The 23,457-nt window shown below is 54.2% G+C and overlaps 1 protein-coding gene across 3 annotated transcripts in view; it reads right to left on the bottom strand.

Moving 5' to 3' along the window:
- Positions 1-18,283, bottom strand: part of NEK6 (NIMA related kinase 6) — an 82,992-nt gene extending 64,709 nt beyond the window's left edge. The window contains exon 1 of one of the 3 annotated variants that reach the window (XM_044389588.3): positions 18,152-18,283. The gene's annotated coding sequence lies outside the window, so the exon portion shown is untranslated. Of the gene's footprint in view, positions 1-17,825; positions 18,003-18,151 lie in introns of those variants that run through there. The other 2 variants (XM_057313750.1, XM_057313749.1) reach the window with 2 other exon arrangements.
- Between the last annotated feature and the right edge of the window lie 5,174 nt (positions 18,284-23,457).

Below are 23,457 nucleotides of genomic sequence, written 5' to 3'. Positions count from 1 at the left end.
CAGAGCTGATCCAAAGCCACAGGCGCAGGCTGGAAGTTTCTTCGGGCAGTGTGAACCTACAGGGACACAGACAGGCACACCTGGAGTTCCGGGCTGAGAGCCGGTCCGTGAGCAAGGCCCCCGCTGGCACCGGATGGGCCAGAGCTCTGCCTGCCACCTCGGTTTCCTCTTCACCCCATCATCATTCATCAAATATTTTTTGAGAGGCTCACAAAGCCCAGCGCTGTCCGAGGCACAAGGCGGAGGAGGTCCTCCCCACCCAGAGGTGTTGAGCAGTCGAGAGGTGGATACAGACATTGGACAGCAATAAGTGCTGGGAGGGACATGCGGCTGAGCAGGCCGTGCAGATAAGCAGATCCGGCTTCCCACGGTCATTGGGACAATTAGCTCAGACTGTGTAGCGAGCTGCTCAGCACATACTCGACACTCGGGGAAGTCAGGTCCTCCTGTCCTCCTGTCCTCCCACTGCCCAGGTGGAGCAACCAAAGCCAGAAAGAGAAGGGCTGGGGTGGCCGTGCAGGGACTGAGTGGGTTTGGGGCCCAATCTAGCCCCATATTTCTTGGGGAACCAAGGTGCTGCCCCCCCCCCCCCCGACAATCCTGGCAGACTCCCTGCCTTTTCCGCGTGGGAAAGCCCTGCCTCCAGCCTCATGCCCCTGATAACGGGTCCCAGCCACCTGCTCTCCGGCCAGCAAGTGACTGGCCTTCCTGAATTTGAATCTGGGCTGCTTCCATTACTTGCTGGGAAACCCTGGCCGAGTTTCACTCATCTCTCTGAGCCTTGCTTTCGTGATCTGAACATGGGGAGAAGACCTACGTAAAGGCTTGCTTGTTCAATGAGGTTGTATAGGCCAAGTGCCCGGCACACAGGAGGCACACCTGCTCCATCTCGGCCCAGCTCTGAGGGGAGCGGGGGCTCTGGAGGAGGGATCAGCCCTGGGGCAGGCGCAGGAGTGCCCACCTGGGCTGGACAGGCCACGTCCAGGCCTGGGGGAGCTTAGCGCCGAGAAGGAAAGGTCAGGCGGAAGGACCAGAGCGCTAATAGGAGTGGAAGGTCACACACTTGTGCAGACCAGCCAAGGCTTCTCTGCTGGGTGTCTTGGCCACAATCCTCACCTCTCTGAATCTCAGGTCTCCCCAGCGGAAATATGGGTTCTGGTGATGATAAAAATGAGACGCCAGATACATGAAGTCACCCAGCCAGTATGTGACTCATTTACCTCCTTACTCTCATCCGTCCATCCAACATAAGAATATCCGGGCTGCAGCCCCAGCAGGTGCTAGGCCCTGTGGTGGGCAGGGGGCTGAGCCCCTTAATGGCGGGCCCCCCATCTGCTTTAGAACCACCTGGCTCTATGGGAGGGTGCACAGCAGTTCCTGGGCCGGCCTGGGCTCACCCTCCTGCAACTCTTGTCTCCATGGAAAAGTTGGGCTGCACAGATCCTGGGAACAGCCGGCTCATCCGCCACATGCACCTTTGGTGCCACATTGCCCCACACCAAACCCGAGGCTTCGAGCCCCCCTCACGGCATGGCTAAGGTCAGCTGCTGGAGGTGCCGACTCCTGCTGGGCGGGGGAAGCTCTGACCCCAGCCCACCCCCCAACACACGCAACGGGCCACAGACATACATTAGAACTCAGAGTTGGTCGCTTTCACGGCTTTGCCTCTGACTCTGCCAGATCAATCAATCAATCAATTATTCAAGGGAGAATCCGAACTCAATCACAGTGACAACACAATTCAATCCCTGGCAAGTGTGTTAGAACCAGGACTCCTACAGATTAGTGAAATGGCCTGAAAATTAGGAAATGAAGGTATCTGGCAACAGACACCTTGAACAGGCCAGGCCTTGGCTGATGCACTCCCATTAACTCCGACTTCTCTCACCCCCAGCGATCAAAACAGCTTCTCTGACAGGGAGGAAAGAAATGACAAGCAGAAATCGGATTTAGGGAAAATAACACATCCATGGCACCTTCCCCACCTTCCCAAAGCAGCACTGCAAGCTTTCCATATTTTATCATTTATTCTCACATTGTCCCCAGCAAGTCATAGGCACATGTTGGCCTTGCTTTTCACAAGAAAGCTGTGAGGGAAGCTGGGGTTCAGAGGTGAGGGGCCTCCCGCCAGACGCCCAGCAGGCAGGGCTGGGGTGGGGGTGGGAGAGTTGGGAGGGGGGTGTAGAGCCAAAGGCCCTTTCTGGTGGAATTGCAGCCTCAGGCAGCTGAGAGGCTCCGAGACAGTTCACACTGTGACACGTCCACACTGGCACGTCCCCACCAGCCTCTCTGAACCATCTTCCACACGTGCCACCAGAAACACGGCCCCTCCCATGTCAGCCTTCAAAGCTCCCGGATCAAGTCATCACTCCAGAGCTGAGTATCCAAGGCCTCCTCACCTGCCTGACCCCAAGCCCAGGTGACACCTGTCATTCACATCAGCTCCAGAGGGCCTCTTCTGGTGTCCTACAACCCCTGCTTCTCATCTCCAGTGCTCCGCCCAGCACGGCCCCTCCACCTGGCTCTCTCCTGCGGGTCCTTACAGGTACCAGAGCAGGGGCTTCCAAGGGGAGACGGATCTGGGTTCAAATCATGGCTGGGTGACCCTGGATAAGTCACTTTACTTCTCTGAGTCTGGGATTCACGTATAAAATGAAGCTGTTTCAAAGTGAAGACTAGCTGATGCTGGCATATGTAAACCCCTCACCCCTGATGAAAAAGTACTCATAGCAATGAGAGGAGGAGCTGTTTCTAAAAAGATAGTGGATAATTCTATATAAAGAATAACACTGTTAAGAGAACTGGCATTGATGGAGGAGGTGCTGGGCACACGGTGGGGAGCCTCCAGCCCCTGGGCGGTGGACGTCTAGACTCAGGACTTTCCCTTCGGAACCCACCCCAGCGACAGAGCCACTGGGGAGTCAGGGATGCTTCCATATGCTGCAGGAAGTCATTCCTGCTTGTGATTCTTCTCGCTCTCCCTCCTGCCGACCCTCTGGCTTCTGTGGGCCTTGGCCTCACTCCAAAGCCAGGTATCGAGGGCCAACCAAGGACAGAGAGGGCAGAAAGCTCATGGTCCCTCCCTTACTGATGAGGACAGAGAGACTGGGCCCACCCCATGCCACCTCCCAGCTGCCCATCAGGAAGTCACTCCCGACATCCTGACGCAGTTCCAGCCAAAGCAGAAACATCGTAACCCTGCAGCCCCACCTTCTTCGCTCCCTGACACGGGGGTGTCCAGGTAGGATTCCAGATTGCCGATGCCAGGCCCCACCCCTCGTGTGGTCGGCTCTCCTCTGAGAGGTGTTAGGCACTTCCTGCCTGGGAATGTGAGCAGGAAGCAGGGCGGCACCGCCCTGCGGCCCCTTTCCTCCCAGGCCCGGGCTCTTCAGACCCAAGGAGCCATCCATTTGTGAGAGTTAGGTTTTTTTTCTCTTTTCCTTTCCTTTCCCCTCTAAGCAAAACTGCATGGCGGCTGCTCCTGCCTCTGTCCCCAAGGCAGTTCCAAAGGGCCCATCTTGTCCTTGCAAAAGTGATGGTGGTAATTCTGTTAATGGGAAGCAAGACGGATGGTGCGCGGTGCCCAAAGTGCAGGAGGCAAGCCGAATCAGGCCCCCCCCGGGGGTGGGGTGGGGGGGGAGAGGGAAAGTGTTGCCGGAACACACCCTCCTTTGGGGCCTTATTAGGTCTTGAAAGAGCTGCCGCGCTCGCTAAAACCTGCTTTTGCCAGCAGAAGCCTCATTTTACAAATATACAACAACAAAAAAACCTGTAAATGGGAAGAAAACCCTGAAGATTAGGCTCCCCTGCTACAGCGAAGCGCTGTGCCCGCTCGGAGCTGAAGTCTTTAGCCCGGCCGACTCTGGGTTTAAATAAATAGGTCTGATCGCCAGCTCACCATTTTGTGAACACGGAATACGGTGGTTTCCTTGCTGTTTAAGGACTGTTTGCTAATGGTGGGATGGGACAGCTCTGGAAACATTTTCTTTTAAACGGCTTGTCTGTGCACCTTCCCCCCGGCCACGTCAGGAAACCCTATCGCCCTGGTGTCAGTCCGGGGAGGAACCCTTGACCTGGCTCCCTTCCCCAGTCCCACACCCACAGGCCCTCACTGCCCACTGTAGTTCCTCTGGTCTTCTGCCCTGAGAATCAGTGGCATCTCAAAAGCAATTTCACCGTGGAAAGGATGTCCATTTCCAAAATTATACAAAGGGCTCACCCCCTTTCCAGTTTGGAGTCAAGCCACTGAACTGTTCTTTGGGCTTCGGTTGGTCCAAGTACGAAGTGAGAGTGGAGGGTGAAGCTGGCCCGAGACAGCCATGGTTGATGACAGGCTGTCTGGTGCTGTGTGACCCTGCAAGCTGTGGAACCTCTCTGGGCCTCAGCCCCCTCATCCCTAACATGGAGCCAACCCTACCCCCTCTTCACAGCCCTGGAGGTAAAGAGTAAATGCAATTAGCTCTCAGGCCAATCTGAGCATTCTTCTCCACCACCCCCTCCTGCAGCGCCCAGCACTGTTCAGACACATAGTAGGTGCTTCCTGAGCGGGCTGCTCCTTTGAGCAGAACACGTGGCTTCTGCTGATGCCTGGAAAAACAGAAACATCCGTCCACACTAGGACAGAATGGTTTAGGATGTGCGCTCTGAGAGCCAAAGGCCTGGGTTCGAATCCTGACTCAGCCATAGACCTACTGTGTGCCCTTGGGCCACCAACTCAGCTTCACTCAGCCTCCCTTTCCTTGTCTGTAAAATGGGGCTAAAGAACTGGCTCACAGGGTCACCAGGAGCCGTCAGTGCAAGAATACGTGGCCGGGACCTGCCCAGGTTGGCCCTGGTAACCAGCAGCCCTGAGAACAAGCAGTTCAAAGTCTTGGGAGAGCCTGAGGGAAAATTCCCACATTCCAGCTGGGAAAGCCACTTTCTCAAAGACAGTTGAGGCAAAGCCAGCCCCGTGTTGCCATCCCAGGTCCCCTGGGGGAGCTGGAGTCTAGAACAACAGGCAGTATGTGAAGTCTCAGGAGGCTAGGGGAGCATCACCCCAGGAGGGAGCCCCACACCACAACTCCCCTGCGTCTGTCTCCGACACCCGGACCAGTAACACTGGACATACTTTACTCCTGTCTCGTTTATGCCGGCCTCCCCAACCAGAAGGCCAGCTCCGTTTTGTCTCTCCTGCTCATTATGCCTCTTAGAACCGTGCCTGGCTCTGTGGGGTCCACGAATGACCAAACAAAGCAAGGAAGGGAAGAGTCCCGGGGGCAGCTCTGGGCTGAGTGACTGCGAGTGTCCCAGTGTGGACAGGAGCACCTGAGCGTCACAGGCGCCCCCAAGCTGCAGGCCTCACCCCACACGTGTCATCGTCAGTATGACAGCAATAGGTCACCACCTATTGCTGAATGGCTGCTATGCACGTGCTTACCTCCCCGGGTCACGAAAACCCCCCCAGAGACAGAAACTGAGATTTCCCCTCACTTTGCAAGTGAGAAAACGGAGGCCCCCAGTGGGAAGCAGCAAGCCAAGGAGAGTGGTGAGCAGAAGCTAGAGGCGTGGCCGGCATGCAGGGTGTCCGGGTTAACCCACCACCTCCCCACTCCCCATCTTGGCCTGAGACTGGCCATAGGGCTGGCTGGTCTGGCGGGGGGCGGGGGGGTGCCGGAGCTAGAGCCTCGGGACCTGCTCCCTGCCAAGGAGGGTGTTTGCTCCGAGGCAGGGGTCGACAAGCAGCAGCGGCTGAGGTCTGGCTCCTGTCCCGTCCCCACACACGTGCAACGGATAGTGGAGGCAGCCAGGCACTGGCCCCAGCACTGGCTTTGGGGGTTGGCGAGGCCTGGGTTCAAATCTCAGTTTCCAAACCATGTGGCTTATGGCTTCCATCTCTAAACCTGTTATCCTCATCTGAAAAATGGGGCCAGCCCAAAGTTGTTGTGAGGACTGACTAAGGCCACACAGAGAAAGCACTTGGCCACATCGCTGGCACACAGTAGGTGCTAAGTAAGAAGCACGAGCTAACTTTCCTGAGCCTCCCTCATTCATGTTTTCGAGAGTCGCCAGATGGCTGCATCCTGTGGCTGCCAGGCACCGCCCCCCCCCCCCCCCTTTCAGGGCTAGGAACAGCGTGGGAAGCTGGTGGAATCTGAGCTCCCCGCCCTCTCTGATCCCTAGGGCACCACCTGCTTGGCATTCTTCCCGAGTGAGTGGGGCAGCAGCCTCATCCTTTGATTTCTGACCCTTGTCACCCAAGGACGAGAAGTCGGAAGGGAGGGGTTTGTTGATGCAATAACATCGGGCAACTACGTGAGGAATGAAATCAGGGGGGCACTTCCAAGGAGACCCACGTCCACGGTGTGTCCTTGGCACAAGAGGCCCGGGGTGAGAGGGGAGACCAGCTGGCCAGCTGACGGCTCTCACAGCCCAGGCTGGTGATCTGTAGAGAGTGCCTCACGGTGGAACTTTTCCCCCAGTAAGATCTGCCCCAAGCTCTCTGCAATGTGCGCATTGGTGGGAGGAGGCTAGAGCCCTCCCATCAGGGCCAGCTTCACGCGCATGTGACCAGTACAGTTTCGTCCTCACCCTGCCCTGCCCTCCGGAAGGAGCCCCATGCTTGGGGCTTCATGCTCTGTGTCCACTGTCTTAAAGTCTTCATTTTATCTCTGAATTTGTGCCACCTAAGTGAAGTGAGTGGGACGATGGTGCATGTGCTGGGGGCTTGGAGTCCTGCTCCTGCCCCCCTACCCCAGGGAACTCTGCCACCCTCCACCCTTGGCAGGGGCCTGGGTGCAGTCACGGCGGCAGGTGTGCCACCCACTAACTGTGAGGGTCTGTACTCACCCCGTGAGTGTCCCTGTGCCCAAGAAAGCATGGCATTCAATTGCTAAGAAAAGCCACCATGACAAGTAGAAAGTGATGGTGAAAGAAAAAGCTTTTTTCCTGCTTTTAAAACAAGGGGACCTGCATTTTCACTTTGTGCTGGGCTGTACAAATTGCACAGCTGGCCCTACCTGCCGTTTATATGACCTTCTGACCCCCATCCCCTGGCCTAGAGTCCCCAGGGGACCTCCCTAGGCCTCTGCAGAACTAGAAGGTACCATCGGTCTGAGATGGTCACTGGCCGAAAAACATCTCAGAACTCAGCGCCCCCTTCAACCCCTGTCCATGGAGCTTCTTTTTTGAACCCCTACTGCTGGTCACTTATTGTCGTTTCGTGGACCAGGCCCTGTTTCCGGTGCTGGGGATGTGCTGATCAGCGGGACACTGAGCAGTGATGAAACAGGCAGGACTGACGGCGGCAGCGGTGGCACAGCCAGTGGGGGGAGGCTGACCCAGCAGAGCCTCCGGGAAGGCATGGAAGGAATGGCTCCCCACACGGAAGGAGTGGGCTCTGGGAGTCCGCAGGAGCCCCTCATCTGTAAGGTGGAGACATGGGGGCCTCCTTGCAGGGCTATCAGGGGCTGGGGGGCTACCCCATCTGCGCTCTGTGGGTTCGCACTGCGGGGAGAGAGGAAGGCGCATGCAAAGGTCAGGGCCCTGGGCACTAACTCAGGGACAGTTTGCAGACAGCTCCCAAACGAACACAAAACCAGCAGGGAAAAGAATGGCCGAGGGGTAGAAGTGCCACTTCCAGAGCCCCCACCACGTGGCAGGCATGTGGCGTGGAGGTGCACAGTCGCCCCTCCTGGGTTAGAGATTTGTTCCTATGGTTCCTATGCCTGCCCGACGTTTCACAGACGTCGCCTTTCTTTCCGTGATTTAGAAAGTCCAGTTAGTACCAGGTGGCGGCAGCAGGTTTCCGATAGAACTGGTCATGGACTGAGCAGAACACACGATGACTACAAGCTCAGACTGCAGCTGACCTGGTTCTGACCATGGGCCACTCCAGCTGTGCAGTCTGGGGCCGATCTGACCTGCCCTGGGCCTCAGCGTCCCCTCTGTCACTTGGGATATTAGAAGTCGCATCCTCTCGGGGTGGCTATGAGGATTAGACAAAATGACATCGGTGAAGGGCACGGCTCGCAGCAAGCGCTCAACAAATGTTGGCCGTTGCTATCGTCACGAAACTCCAAAACCTCAAATCCAAAACCTGAGCGTCCCATGGCACTTCCCAGGATCACGTGGGTCTGCTCCCTCCTTTCCAGCATCTGCCCCGACTCTGCTCCAAGTCTCCCCTCTCCCCCCATTGTCATGGCGCATCAGTCCATAAATATTTAAACAACATGTCATCGGATTATTATAACATATGATCTATAGCACTGATGTGCTGCAGTTCTGCGCATTTGGGCTTCGTTTTCAGAATATCGAGACATAAAATATTTATGTATTTAGCCAACCACGAGATCTCACATTCTGTCTCAAAATGCTGGGTGGCGGCGAGATGCGGAGCTGAGACGCAACGTGTGAAGGGGATGCCTTATTCTCACGTCGGTTCCTGGGGCATCTGGATTGTTTCTGGTTCATTCCAGGGCCTGTGAACGGTGGCTGGCGGGGTTTGCCACAGCAAGCAGAGGACCGGGACCAAAAGACGCCATCAAAATGCAGGGAGAGTTCAAACCACAAGGCACTGTGTCATTTTCATTTGGTGTCTCACAGGCCCGCACGTAGTAGGTGCTCAGTAAACGTCCACAGGGAAATGAAGTCACCTGTAGCCCACAGCACCACCGGATGGGCTGGCACCCAGCGGGATTCAGTAATATCTGCTCTTCTGTTTCATTCTATCCCCAGTGTCCAGCACCAGCCCAGGCACAGAGTAGGACCCAGCAAATGTTGCCGGTGAACAGCAATGGAAGGAATAAACGCATGACCAGAGAAATCACTTAATTAGCTAATAAATTAATGAGGGATAATGACTCCCTGTCTGCTGGTCCGGATTACACAGTGTGAGACCTTCCTCCTGAGAAATACAGGCTCTCCAGTAACCCGTAGTGGATAGGCAAAGGGGTTTTTCTGGGTAATTAAATATCTCGATTGCTAACATTAGCACATCACAGTGACCATATGTCCCAGAATTTTCAGCACTGTGCAATTTCAAAGATGCCGCCCCGTAAGCCATTCGAGCATCCAGGAACTTCTTACATACTAGCGACCAAACGGCATCTTCCAAACAGCCTCTCCTGTCCCCAAATGTCACTAAAATGCTTTTACAGACCACAGCCCTTTTGAAAGTTTGGAAATTGTGGTCATCACATACCTAACTGATAGATGGGTGATATCTGAAGGCCTGGGATATCATAAAAGCATATGCAAACAAAAGTTGCTAGCTTGGAGTAAAAGTATTTTCTTTGCATAGTTCCCAAATGCCGTGCTGCCACCATCAAGAGTGGGCAGCTCTCACCCCTGTCCCCAGCCTCTGCACAGACAAAAATCCAGTCCTCGTTTCCTCTTGGATGAGCTGAGAAGGCTGGCATTTAAATCAAACACAAAAGGCCGCTAAAATTCCTGGGGGAGATGAACAAAGGAAATGCACACACACTGACTCAGGCGCACCAAGCCCACACTTGAGATCCTGGTGTAACTAATTCGACTGGACTCGGCAGGACCCGCCAAATGAATGGGTGGGCTCCCTGTCTGTCTGCCATGTGGTCCCCAATGGTCCCGCCATCTGGGCACCCACCCTGGTAGCCCGTCAAGGCCACACCAGCTAGGGATCACTTCCGCTTTCAACCCACAACTCCTCATTTTCTAGGCTGGGTGGATTCTGGGGTCACTTGGGAGAGTTAAACACCTTCTTTTCCCTAAGCAACCCTCAAAAGATACACCCTCTAAAAAAAAAAAAAAGTACGCTTGATAGAAAATGTAACTTGAAGACATGTACCCACCCCTTCCACCCAAAGCCACTCCTATCCAGGCATCAGGAGCCCCCCTCTGCAGGAAAGGAGCAAAGGAAGGGAGCTTGATAACGCTGGGAGGTACAAGCCCTTCTATAAGCCTAGGCTCCTCCCTTAGAATAATTTGAGTCTGTCTCTAAGAAACCTTCTCTGGACAGAGAAAGGGCAGGTGGGCGCAACTCAGCCCTTCACTGCCCACTGGGAGAAGCAATGTTTGCTAACAGATTCAGTAAGTTCACACAGACATTCTTCAAGGATCCTGCCCCTTGCCCACTTGAAACTTTCCGTTCATTCAGTAAATATTAACTGAGCACCTACTATGTGCCAGGCACCGTGCTCGGCACTGAGGACCCAGCGGTGGTCCGCAGACAAGTCTTATCCTCACGGAGCTTAAGTTCTAGTCCGGGAGGGAGATAACAAACATACGGAATCAGGAAGAGGTAAGGGTCCTGAAGAAAAGTAAGGCCAAGGCAGGGAATGGGGAGTGAACGAGTGAGGGACTAATTTCAATAGGATGGCGATAACAGGGCCTCTTTGGAGAAGTGACTTTTGTGGTGTCCTGAATGAAGGCTGGGGGCAAGTCATGGGAACAGTTGGGGGGGGGGATTTCAGGAAGAGGGGACAGAGGGGAGTATATGCTTGACATGTCTGAGGAAAGGTAAGGAGGTCACATGGCTGGAGCGGAGTAAGCAAGAGAAAGACTATTAAGAAGTGAGGTGCGGAGTAGCAGGAGCCCCTCTGTTCTTGCAAGAAAGACCAAATCTCCCCCAGATCCCTGCAGGCCTGGGCAGCCTCTTCTCCCACCATTTGCTCCTTGGTACATGCTGTTCCTTCCAGCTGCCTGGGAGGCCCTCGCCCAGGCCCTGCGCCTGGGCACCAGCTCACAGCCCATACGATAGGCATTTCCAGACAGCAGCCTCTGCCCTCCTACCCTACAGACCAGACCCCGATGTGGCGGCAATTAATTATGCAGCATACATCCTAGATTCTCTGAGTCTGTTTCTTTGTCCATGAAATGGGCATAATGATACCTGCATCAGGGAACTTCCGGGAGGATGAAGGGAGCTAATCCACGTGAGGGGTTAGAACGGAATGTAATACACGTAAGTGCCTGGTACAAAGAATCCACTGAAGGGGTCAAAAGCTGAGGAAGTGGCAGAAGTTCCCGGCTTCACACTGCTGGGGGGCTGCCCACTGCCCAGGACCCCAGTCTTGCTCCCAGCTCCCCATCCCGCAGCCCCACCCACCCACTCACCCGGTGGTCCACTGGCCTTTCACCCCAGCCCTCTCTGACCTCCCGGCCTCCCAACGCCCAGCGTGCTGGGCAAACGTCGTGCTTCCCTCAAGGCCTGCTCAGAGGCCCCTCCCTCCTGGAAAGCTCTCCTGCTCCCCAGGGGAGTAAGTCCCAGGAGATGTCTACTGGAAGCACCCACAGGGGTTTGTGACACAACTCCTGTCCTCACCAAGTGGTGAGAGGCTGTGGGGTGGGGCCCTGAGAGGGTCTCTGGGCCAGCTCCCAGAATAACACCTGACCCACAAGGCTGGGAGGTATTTCTCCAACGAATGAGTGAACGGCTGGCCGCATACCGGCCAGCGCGGGCGTATCTGGTTAACCAAACAGAGTCCACTCCACCCACACAACTGTGAACGGGTCTGTGTTTCTGCATCGGACTGTGCACGCAGCCCAGGCCCGCGCTCCGTGACCAGAGACTTGGCCTGACAGGTGGGAGAGGGTCCTGATCAGCAAGGACCTTGGAAGCTGGTCACAGCCTCCCCAGGCCTCAGTCTCCCCATCTGTAAAGTGAGAGGCTTTCCTGCCTATATTTTTAAGCATCAGAACTTTGTAAAAATTTTTTCCTCATGACGTAAAATTAACCATTTTAGCGTGAGCCATTCGGTGGCGTTTAGCACATTCACAAAATTTTCATCACCTGAAGGGAAACCCCGTACCCATGAAACGGTTGCCCCTCATGCCTCCCTCAGCCCCTGGTAACCACCAGGCTGTTTTCTGTCTCCACAGACTTACAGATGATGGATATTTCATATCAGAACCTTTTCTTAAAATGACTCCCGTGCAAACCCTCCGTCTGTAAAACACGTAACAGGCTTAGTGCTGTGGGAAGACGGGGTTAGGTCCGCCCTGTCCCCAGCTAGCGTCCCTCACTCTTGGTGACCTTCCAGGGAAGGCTTTCATCCCAGGCCCCTTCCTTTTGACAATTCTAGTCCTAAAGGTGGGTTTCTAAGGCAAATCACGCCCCCCCAAACAGTGTCCAAGAATCAAGGGCCTCGAGCCTGGTGCTACTGGCCCGTTTTCCAGGTGAGGGAGTAGAGGGGCTGGATTCCAAGGGGGCTCCAGCGCCCGCTGATGCTCCCCTCTCACCACACACACCACGGTGGGGTCTCAGGCGTGAGGAGCTGGGCAAATGCCCACAGAAGCTGCCTCAGGAAGGGCGGCCACTTCCGTGGGACCTCGCCTCTCCCTCAGGGACAACAAGCCAGCCTGACAGAACCCCACCGGCTTAGGAGGGAGCGCCGACTGGGCAGGGACGCCCCCCGGCCTCGCTGGGCCGACCCTCCAGGAGGACTCTGCCTGCCTGCTTCTCGCCGAGAACTACCTGCCCCCAGGCCCGGGTCTGTGACAGCCGCTTCTGTCAGCACAGACCTCGGATGGGGCCGAGGCTGTGTAAATAATTAACAAAACATCTGCCTCGCTTAGTAACACACTGTGGCTGACACCGCTCTCGGGGCCTCCCGAGACCCTCCAGCTCCAAGAGGACGCGTCCGAACCTTAGAAGGCTCCCTTTCCGAGCCGCGGGGGGCGCGGGTGGAGTGGAGCACAAAACACTGATTTCTAAATGGTTTCCTGAGCCGCCCAGGGCACCCTGACTTACATCCCGCCTTGTTCTACCAAAAGGCCGTGTCTCTTCCCAGAGCTGTTTTGAGGGTCCCGGTCCCAGGACCGAGCTGTAGTGGCACCTGGAAGAGATCCTAACACTGCTTTCAGCCCGATTTAGGGCCTCAATATGCTGGGGCGCCGAAAATGCTCTCGGCAGGGGAACGACCTTTCCGGCCCGGTAACCCTGGGCAGGTCCTTAATAATCACACAGTTTCTTCACCTCCCATAAAATCCCAGGCAGTGAGCACCAAGCACTTCCGGGGGGCTACCCATGTGCGGAGGGTTTTATACCCATTATTTCCTGTAGTTCTTCCCTCAAACATTTGAGGTCACAATATTGTCTGTTTTCCAGATGGGGAAACTGAGGCTCGGAGAGGTGAATGACTTGCTCTGAGACGCCCACCTCACTCCATCTGGTGCCAAAGCTCAAGTTCTTAATGTGATTGTGGGTTAGCGCCTTCCTCTCCGCGGGCCTCAGTTTCCATTCTGTAAACTGGGCGTGTGGCTCTTCTCTGGATGGTGAGCCTACTGGATTTCTCAGGGGCAGCGTGGACTCATCAGAGCTGAAGGTCATTTGCAGGGTAACCTGCTGCAGATCTCCTCCTGACAACTCCCCAGTTTCAAAGACTTTGGGGACAACAAGGAACGAGAGAGGGCCGGCCTTGGGAAGAGGGGTCGTGGACAAATTCCAACTCAGCCACTCACCTGCAGGGAGGGACTCACCCCATTTCCTCAACTACAACTTGGGGACTTTGGGGAGTTCTCTTCTAAGGCGCCAGCTCTGTTAGCCAAGGTCAAGCACTGCCCCTCCCCCAGCCTAATTTTGAAGTGTGAGGCTTAAACAACTCAAGGAAATGCAGCATGGCAGGCTCTCAATGGCAGCTTCCCTCCCCCTTCCCTCGCAGAAATTCCTTCACACTCTATGGAATTCCTACATAAAGCCCCTTTTTCTTTTCTATGAGGTCACCATCACGCAGATGTCGAAGAGAAAGAAAGAAAGGCTCCATGTGGATCAAGGCCCTTGGAACTGAATGCATTTTAGATCCTGGCTGCGTCACCTTTCAATTCTGCAGGCCCCTCACTCGCCTGCCCCCAGAGCTCAGCCAAAGTGCTGGTTGGGTTTGGGGTGCGGCGATCCTGCTGGTGGATGCCAAGAGGCCTGGCCAGAAGACTGGGCCTTTGCCACCAGACCACCCGAGCAGTCGTCTGTGGAAAAATCCAGAATTGGAGACAACACAGCAGAGGCTGTGTATGTGGGTCTGTTTCCACACAAGCAAGTCTGTTAGAGGGACAGATGTCAAAATGCTAGATCACACTCCACGGTCAAGTTCCCAAATTGAACGTCACAGGAAATTACACCACCAACTGATTTGCCCCAATGTCCACTCCTGTCTGGAAGCTGAGTCTGAGAAGGCTGTTGCTTTAGTTCAGTTTGGGGCCAAAGGAAGGGGCTGTGAGTATGTCACCCAGCTCAGACAGGAATGGGTGAAGCCACTGACTGACCTGATTTTTTCTTTTTAAAATAAAACATTTTTGGGGCACCTGGCTGGCTCAGTCGGTGGGGCACCTGACTCTTGATCTTGGGGTCATGAGTTCAAGCCCCACAGTGGGCACTGAGGTCACTTAAAATAAAGACATAAATAAAAGGCTAAAAAAATAAGTAAATAAAAAATAAAACGTTTTCCCGGAAGGCCATCTTGTCACTACCCGAGAGTCAGACATAAGATGGCCAATACCAAAAACTCCACCGAGGATCTTCAGCCAATCCTGGTCATCTACCACCCACCCGTTTTGAAGCAATGTCACAGACACCCAGTGGGAGACCACTCCGGATGACCTTCCCACAAATACTCCAGGAGCACCCTTGCTCCCCAAAGCTGCACGTTCCGGTCGCCAGCATTCTGGCAACCATCCGAAGTCATAGCCAAGGAAAGGTCCACGGGTTATGTGCCCACCGCTTCCTAAGAATGACATCAGCAAAAAATAAATAAATAAATAAATAAAGATAAAAATGTAGAAACAAGGACTATTTTTACCTCCCCAAATCACAGGCCAGACGGGAGAGAAATCCATTGATGCCAGAAATGTGGCTGAGCCTTTACACGAGATCTATTATTTCACACCTTAAATTAACGCATCTCGAAGCAATTTGCAAATGTTCATCAATTTGCAGAGCATACTCGGGAGGGAGAGAAATACCTTTTCCTTCCAACATCAAAGGACCCTTGCAGGGGCGCAGCACACCCCCAAACCACACCGGTCCTCACACACAACATTCCTTTCAAGAACCACGTTGTAGAAACCGTGATAAGAATGGAAATGAACGAGTTAGAGAGACAGGCACGGGGCTGAAACGGCAAGTGACAAGAAGCCTATGTAGAGATGATCCTGTTGTCAGATATTCCGAATGGGGAGTCTGGGCCCTGGAGGTAACTCGCCATCACCAGGGGTCGGAACAGGGGCTCTTCGTGAGGGCATCGCCCCAGAGGGCTTCCTCCTCACACAAGCCTGGAGATGCCAACCCGCATTTAATCTTGGATGACTTACCAGGGTCTTCCACTCTCCCCCCTCTAACTCGCTTGCTTGGTCTGACCCGGGAAGAGGAAGGGGATAGTCTTCTCTTTTTGACAATTGTTTTGACACTTCCCTTCTGAAACCAATCTTTGGCACTTCATGAGGAAAGAAAAAAATGTGAACTGCGAGCCCTTTCTATCTGACCGTCCTGGCCCTGGGCGTGGGTCCTCCACAGCAGAGGGGCAGGAGCGGACAAGGAAGGAGGGCAGCCCCTTCAGGAAGGCCTCTGCTGGAAGCCTGCTGAGGAACCCAGCCCCAAAGGACCTGGAATACAGTGATCATGACTTTCCAGGTCCAGTGGGAAGACGGCAGGCTCTGCTCAGACAGGCCTGAGTTGAACCCCAGGGTCAACCGCATAGCAATCCGTAGTCCTTGGTACATGATTTCATCTCTCCGTGTCTCCAGTCTCCTCACCTATAAAATGGGCGCCATGATAGCTCCCGTCTGCGCGTTGCTGAGTGGACTGAGTGAATGCAGGCACTTAAAAGCTTCTGGTACCACGCCTGGCACGTAGTATACTCTCAATAAATGGTGGCCATTAGTTGTGGCGCTACTTTCATAAAATAATGCCTGGCATTTCATTTCTCTGAGCCTCAGTTATGTCATCTGTAAAATGGAGATGACAACCCCCTACCTCGTGGGGTAGATGAAAGGAGCAGATGTGTGTGACAGCACTGAGCACCCTGTCTGTGCACCTTCAGAAGTGTCACACACACACACACACACACACCCCGCTGCAGAGCACAGGCTTGAAGTCAAGCATGCGACAGGATTCTGCCTCAACCTCCTCACAGCAGTCCCAGGACACAGGCTGGACGTCCCTGTCTCTCAGCACAGGAGGTGCTCCCTAAACATGCCTTCCCTTCCCTTTCCCTGCTCCCTCCTTGCTCAGAGCCACTGGAAATGCCACCTGGCAAAGCCAGGAGCTTCGATTCTTGAAACCTGAACAATCTAAATGGCCCAAAGCCCAGACCAACCTGGGCCATTGCTTCAGTCTGAGACTTTTATTTTCTGAAGACAGAAACTACTTTTTAGTCATTTCCGAAGCAGACGGGACGGCAGAGGCTGACAAACCACAGGGACCATTTTAAATCCTGGGCCTTTTCTTCTGGGAAGTTAGGCAAGAACCTTCCCAAATGTTTGCCCGTGGGGCTCTCTGCCAGGGAGTGACTCATCCACAGCTCCCCACAGGCATATTTTATTTGGGGGTGGGGGATGGAGGGAGGGCCTGGCCTTGAGGGGAGAAGGAGAGGCAGCATTTCCAGCAAACCCAGAAGGTGTTTTTTTTTTTTCCTTCATTTTTTTAGGACAAAAAAGAAAAAGAATGTGGATCTTTTTTGTTTCCTTCCAGGTTTTGTTTGCTGAAAGAAGACGTCCAAAGTTCACTCGGTAAGCTGCTGCATCGGGAACTGGCGCTTCCAGCCGGCTCCGCATCCCTTTCAATGAAATTCTTCTTCCATTAACACCACGATTTTTAAATGTGCCTCCAAGATTTGCCTGCGCACGGCATTTTCCCCCCAGAAAGGCAAGTTGAGTTTTGAAAATTCAGGGGGAACGAGGGAGCTCAGTGTTTCTAAAGTTGGCCTTAAAGCAATTAAGACTTTTGACGGCATAGATTGTCAACATTTATAAAGCCCCCCCCAAAAAACCCTCCATCAAAGCTGCAGGACAGACCTTGGAAACCAGTGTCCCAAGCCTGCTGTGATCAATTTGTTACTGTCTTGGGGGCTCATGCTTGGAGCCCAGGCTCAACAAATGAATAAGCCAGATGAATATCTGTCTACTTAGCAGAGCAGGCAGAGAGAGACCCTCAGATACACAGACAAGTGTCCTGGGACCCCTGGCCTTCCCAGGGTCAGCCTCCCCCTTTCCCCCCTGGCCTGGGGGAAAGGTTATAATCTGCCAGGGCCACACAGGGACAGGAACGAAGCCAAGAGACCCAGAGGGGTATTGACGAAGAACTGAACACGAGTCCTGTACTACCAGGCGAAGGCCCACCAGAGCCGCAGCCCAGCCTGAGCATCCTGGAGCCCCTCAAAGGGTCCTGCCAGCGGGCCCCACCAAGGCCTGGCTCGGAGGCCTCCCCCTCTGCCAGGCCCAGCCTGGCTCTGCGGGGCTGACCTCAGCCCTCAGTCACCACACAAGGTCCAGGACCCACCGGGTGCCCACCCCTGGCCTACTTCTCTCCATGGGCTCCCTGGCATCCGGGCCAGGGGCGGACACATCATACAAGATCCCTGGTGGGTGCAAGGGGGACCCTCCGCCACCGTAATAAACACACTCACGCTCCTGGACACAAAACACTCTTTTGCAGGAGTACAAGTACACTTTTGTCCTCGAAGACTCCCAGATACACAGTTTGTCCTGTGAACACTCACCCACGTGCGCACACATAGTCCCTGAACCCGCACAACTCCTAGAGAAAAATGGGATCCCACGTGAAGCGCTTGGCACACTCCCTGGCAAATAGTAAACAATAAATGGATACAATAAACGGATACACGGGAGCCATGCCCGTGTCCCCCGCACTCACTCACCGCAAACCACACAACCCAGACCCTCCGACGTGCACACGCACCGTGTCCGCCACAGCACGCACACACTCGGGCGCAACCCCGCGGGACACACAGACACACGCCGCCCACGCACGCTCGGACGCACGGCCGCCGACACACGGAGACTCGCTGGTTCACTCGCGCCCCGGCCTCCCGCGTACACCCCCGCCCGCGGTCCCCCGCCGAGTCGCAGACGCGCGCGCGGGCACGCGCACCCCCTCGGCCCGGCTGTGGGTGACGGCCCCGCCGCCCGGCCCCCGCCCCTTCCCCGGCCCGGTCCTGCCAGGCCCCGGCCCCAGGCCACTCACCGGCGCGCGGGCGGCTCGGCTGCCGGCGGGAGGAGCGGCGCGCGGCCCGGCGGGCGGGCGGCCGGCCGGAGAGGAGGGTCCCACACGAGTCGGCGGCGCCGCGGCCGCACGCCCGTTCGTTCGGTTCCGCCGCCGCCTGCGCGGGCCCGCGCGCGCTCCCGCCCCTCCCCACCGCGGGGCCGCGCCGCCCCCTGCGCTCGTGCGCGCTGCCGCCACGCTGGCCTGGGGGGCGCCCGGCGGCTACCGCCTGGCGCCCGCACCCCTCCGCGCGCCGGAGCCCCTCAGACCGCGAGTGATCCGCCCAGCCGAGCCCCCCCCCATTTCAAAGATGGGGAAACTGAGGCCCAAACTCTCACAGAGAGTGTGGCCCAGCAAACTCCCCCATACCCCTTCTCGGGTTCTAGACACTTAGGATTAGGGTCCGAAGTCAGCGAACTCGTGGACCCCTCCCCCGCATCCTTGGGGACCCATCTACTAACATTGCTCCCTTCACGGCCCCAGTCATACTGGCCAATCAGCGCTTATTGTGTGCCTACTGAATGCAGGCACATATTCAGAAGTAGGCTCCAAGGGTATCTCCATATGGTGAAAGTGCTGCTCCCTGCCCTCAAAGTGCCAGAATCTCCTCATTTGGAGCTCCCCAAATCCTGTGGACCCCAAGATATTAAGAGTCAATGTGCAGAGGTTTCTGGAAGGCTCTACTAATGAATGCTTAATACTCCCTCTAAGGAAAGAGTCTCCATGGGGCCCCAAAGGCTGCAGCTCAGTTCCCTGCCTCACTTCCTAAGGGAACCCGCACCACCACCCCCCCCCCCCCCAAGAAGGGACGCACTTGGCTCACACAGTTCCTGTTTCCACACTGGCTGCTTCTCCTCCACAGGCAGAACTGTGCCGTGTTCCCCCAGGAAGACTGGACCAGGGACTGACACTGACCACCTGCCAGCTGTCCAGCTTGGTCACAGCACTGTGCTGGGCATAGAGAGGTTACCCCAGCACTCCACCTGGCTGTGATCTATAACGATAATGACACCAATTGAATACCCACTGTGTGCCGGACTCACAACCGCACAGCCATTCTCTGAAGGAGGCATTATGCCACTTCCATGCCCATTTTACAGGTGTGACAAATGAGGCTTAGAACAGAAGCTGAGAGAAAAATTCTCTTGCTCGAAGTCACCCAGATGATAAGTGGTTGAGTAGGTAGCTGGACCACAGACTGTCTAATTCCAGTGCCTGTGTGCCTAATCTAGGCAGCCCTACCTCATGAACGCATAGCTCTGGGCTGCTGCTATAAGAGGGGACAGGTGGGGAAGCAGCTGGCCCTGAGGACCCAGCCCAGTCCCAGCCCTTCCACAAACCAACAGGGATAGAATGGGTCATTCCGCACATCGGTTAGCTGTTCAGTTGGGGACCCACTTACAGTTTCACTTCACGTGAACATGCATCGCAATAAATATCAGATAGATTGAAGAGCTAACTATAAGAAATAAGCATTGCAAAAAGCAATAGAAATAAATAGAAGTTCTGGGACAGTGTGTTGCAGTGTTACTAGCAGATCAGGGATATTGACCATATCAATGCAGCAAACATTAGTTTCTTCATTCAATCACCCGACACACATCTGTGAGCACCTTATATGGGTCACGTACTATTCTAGGCACTGGGATATGGTTGTGAACGAAATAGAGCCCTGACTCTCTTGGGGCTTCAATCTGGGGGTGGGGTGTGTGGGGAAGCAATTGCAAATATCTGGCATGGTTGAGGTTAATAAGTTTGATGCAGAAAATAAAACAAGGAAGGGATAGGAGAGCCCAGGGGTGCTTTTTCATAGAGGGTGCTGGAAGAAGGCCTCTCTGATGAGGTGATATTTGAGCAGAGGAGAAGTGATAAGAGGTCTTCTGTATGTAGGACGGGTCCCAGGTTCCAAGAACAATCCTGGTAAGCTGCAGAGCAAGAACTTGAAATTCCCCTTTGAAGGAAATTTTAAGAGCAGTGCCAGACCCCCAGGAAGACAAGCACTGGGACCACTGCAGTTTGCAAAGCCCTACCCCAGCGTCATGGAACCCCTTTAACATGTACTTCTAATATCCTCATTTTCCAGTGAGGAAACTGAGGCTCAGAGAGGTCAAGCAACTTGCCCCAGGTCACACAGTACACCTCTTTGCAATCAGCAGAGATAGGTCGGACTACAGGCAAGCTGACACTAAGGCTGAGTGTTGGGGAATAAAGAAGGCTCGTGGACCCCTCCTTCCTGCCCTCTTGGACTCTAATTCAGGAGCTGGCAGGGTGGACCATTCACTGCTTTCCTGGCCTTTCTTCTCCTCACCCACTTCCTTCCCTCTGGCCTGGTCCCAGCCCCAGGTGATATGCAGGGGGAAATAAGTCAGGTCAAGCTCAGCCCAGAGACCCTGCAAATTCCCTGCACTACCCCCACTACCCAGGCCAGGGTAGGGGGTAGAGGGAAAAGGGTGCAACCTGAGCCCCATTCAACTTTTGTTTTTAACTCAAAGGATTTTTCAGCGAGTCCCCAAATGAGTCACCATGAAGAGGTGCTTCACGAAATGACTCCCAGAATTAGAATCAACATCTCCCTGAGCACGCGGCCTGACACTTCCTCCCACAGTGGCACTTGTGAATCTAGTCTGGGAGAAAGGCTCTCTCTGTTCACCCCCAAGAGTTTCAGGATTAAGCCCGTGTCGTTTCATTATTTCTCTGCATTAGGGGAAGAGAAGCTACTATTGGCGGCACCTTCCCTGCACCCAGCTCTGCATGAGGCATTTCATTCTCCCAGCATCCCTCGAGATGGGGGTCATGTTTCTGTTTTACAGTTGAAGCAGCTGAGGGTCAGAGTAGTCAAGTAGTTTGAACACAGCTAGGATTTGAACCTGGGTTTGCCGTTGTCGTTGTCATCAGTATTGGGGGAGGGAGCAGTGGGGCACGAGAGGAGGCATGAAAGACTAGAATCAGACCAGGCCCTTTGGACAAAACGTCGTCTTGCCTGCTTCCTGATGATGGGTTTTTTTTTGTGGGGGGATGGTCTCAGTTTTCCCAGGAAGTCTCATTTCTGCTTATTGTCTGGGCGGGTTTGTTATTAACAACATCCCTTTTCAGTCCAAAAGTATCCTGGTCCGGGTGATCAACTTTAGGGTCACCCTGGCTGTGTGCAAAGGTCACTGTATTAGGGTTTCAATTTTTACATTACATTCAATACAAAATGGGGGCCTCTTGTCTGAGAGGCCTTCTCCACGTCCTGATGGCTGTGTATCCAACCGAGCGTTTATGGAGCTTTCCAAGATCAGCAAACCCAGCTGGCTGGGGAAAGAGTCAGGGCTGTGTGTCAGGACTCCCTCCCTCCCACCCCAGCTCTGCCATGTACTCCCTATGTGACCCTGGGCCAGTTCCCCAGCTGGCAAAGTGAGGATCTCAAAGCCCTGTCAACTTTGACCTTCTAGGGTTTCCCATTGCCCAATGAACGCTGGGAAATCAACTAACCATTTCGGTGAGGACCAGGAATGCAGGGAGCCTCCCTCCCCTCCACTCCATCGTATGGTTCACTTTTTTAAACAGCATACCTCATTTTGAGCTATTTTAACTTTTAAAACATTTATTTATTTTTTGAACAGCTGATACGCACAGCTCAAAATTCAAAAGTTGCCAGAAAGATATGTGGGGAAAAGTTTCCTTTCTTCCTTTCCCCTCCAGCTACCTCCTTCTTTTCCCTTGAGGGAACCAAAATTGCCAAACACACTGTTCCCAGTGTTTTCTATGAGGGTAAATATATATATGTGTGTGTGTGTGTGTGTGTGTGTGTATGTGTTTTCTCATTTTTTTGTACAAATGATGGTAACTGGTCCACACTGCTCTATACCTGGTATTTTCTTCACTGCTTGGCCTCCACCTCCTACCACTTCATTAAGAGCTGCTTCCTTTTTTATGACTGCATAGTATTCTAAAATATTTGCATTTAATCCCCATTAAGTGGCACTTGCTCTGTGTACCAATCTAAACACTGTGGGAAATAACAGAAGTTTCAGCCATGGCTCCGGCTCTCAGGAACTTACAGTCTGGTTGAGAGACAAGCAAAACAGAAAATACTGGAGGTACAAAGAAGAACAATTCCTCTACTGGCCCCCAAGTTCATTTGTGAGGTGTGCCTTTGGGGCTAATTTTTTTCTAGCTCCAGGTATCTTTAGGGGCTGTTGAAGGAACCCAGGCATGGGTTCTTTTGAGACTTGAAAACTCAGCAGTGCAAGTTCAGGCTATCTACTTCTTCCTTCTGGGCCTCAGTTTGCTCACCTGTAAAATGCAGGCAGTCGACCTCTGCAGGATTGTGGTAGTCACAGGAGATCGTGTTTCTGAGAAGGCTTGGTGAAGAGTAAAACGCCACGCTTTGGGGCCAGAAGGTCTGGGGAGGCTAAGATGTCGCTGTAAGGAACCATATACTAGGTGCAGGGTATCATGGCTCTTTCTGCCCAGAGAGAAGCATCTTGTAAGCCTTTTGTGCTTTGCTGACCCCTGATAGGAGCGGTTACATAGTTATCTCCTTCCATCTTTGGCAGTGACAGTCACCAACTCTGGGTGTGCTGTGGGCTTGTCATGGTGGACCCCTCACCCAGAAGAGGCCTCGGAATGTGCAAACAGCGTAAGCTAACCATCTGAAATGAAGGCGCAGAGGGCCATTGGGGATTTTCAGTCCTACTTTCCATTACAGGTGGAACTGGTTCACAGCCAGCCCAGCCAGAGGCAGCGAGGCACGCAGTGATGTTGCCCCACCCCTGCACCTCCCTGGGTTCCCTCCACCACCCTCCGGTACTTGCCGTTTCCACGAACAAATTCAAGCGCCACTGACTCCTGATGAGTGCCAGGCATCCCAGCATCATTAATAACAGTGTCCCCTTTTGGTTCTCCAAAGTGACTTAGATCGGACAATCGATGATAAGGCCACCCCGTTAGTCATGTCAAATGGAAGAGTTATGGTCCGGGTGAAGAAGTCGATCATCGCCTCTGCCGGGGACTGGGTCGGGACCTTGTGTAATCCACGCAGCCGCTCTGTGACGTAGGCACCCCTGTCCCCGATGAGCACGCTTACAGATGAGGAAACGGATGCATGTGGAAGTTAACCAGTTTGTCTAAAACAAAATTTAAGGAACCATCTGATGGGTCCACAGTCTGTGTTCCAGCTCACCGTGCTCAGAACTCAGTCGGCTGGGTCCTAGGCTGGCCATATTGCTCCCCCAGGCAGCCAGGCGTCCACTTGGCTTTGGGGGCCAAGGGAGGGGCCCCAACTGCCCTTCTGAAACTCCTAG

The sequence above is a fragment of the Ursus arctos genome, unplaced genomic scaffold (assembly GCF_023065955.2).
Source record: "Ursus arctos isolate Adak ecotype North America unplaced genomic scaffold, UrsArc2.0 scaffold_18, whole genome shotgun sequence".
NCBI classification, from domain to species: domain Eukaryota; kingdom Metazoa; phylum Chordata; class Mammalia; order Carnivora; family Ursidae; genus Ursus; species Ursus arctos.
The sequence above is the reverse complement of the archived record's forward strand: the minus strand, read 5'-3'. Positions and strand labels throughout refer to the sequence as shown.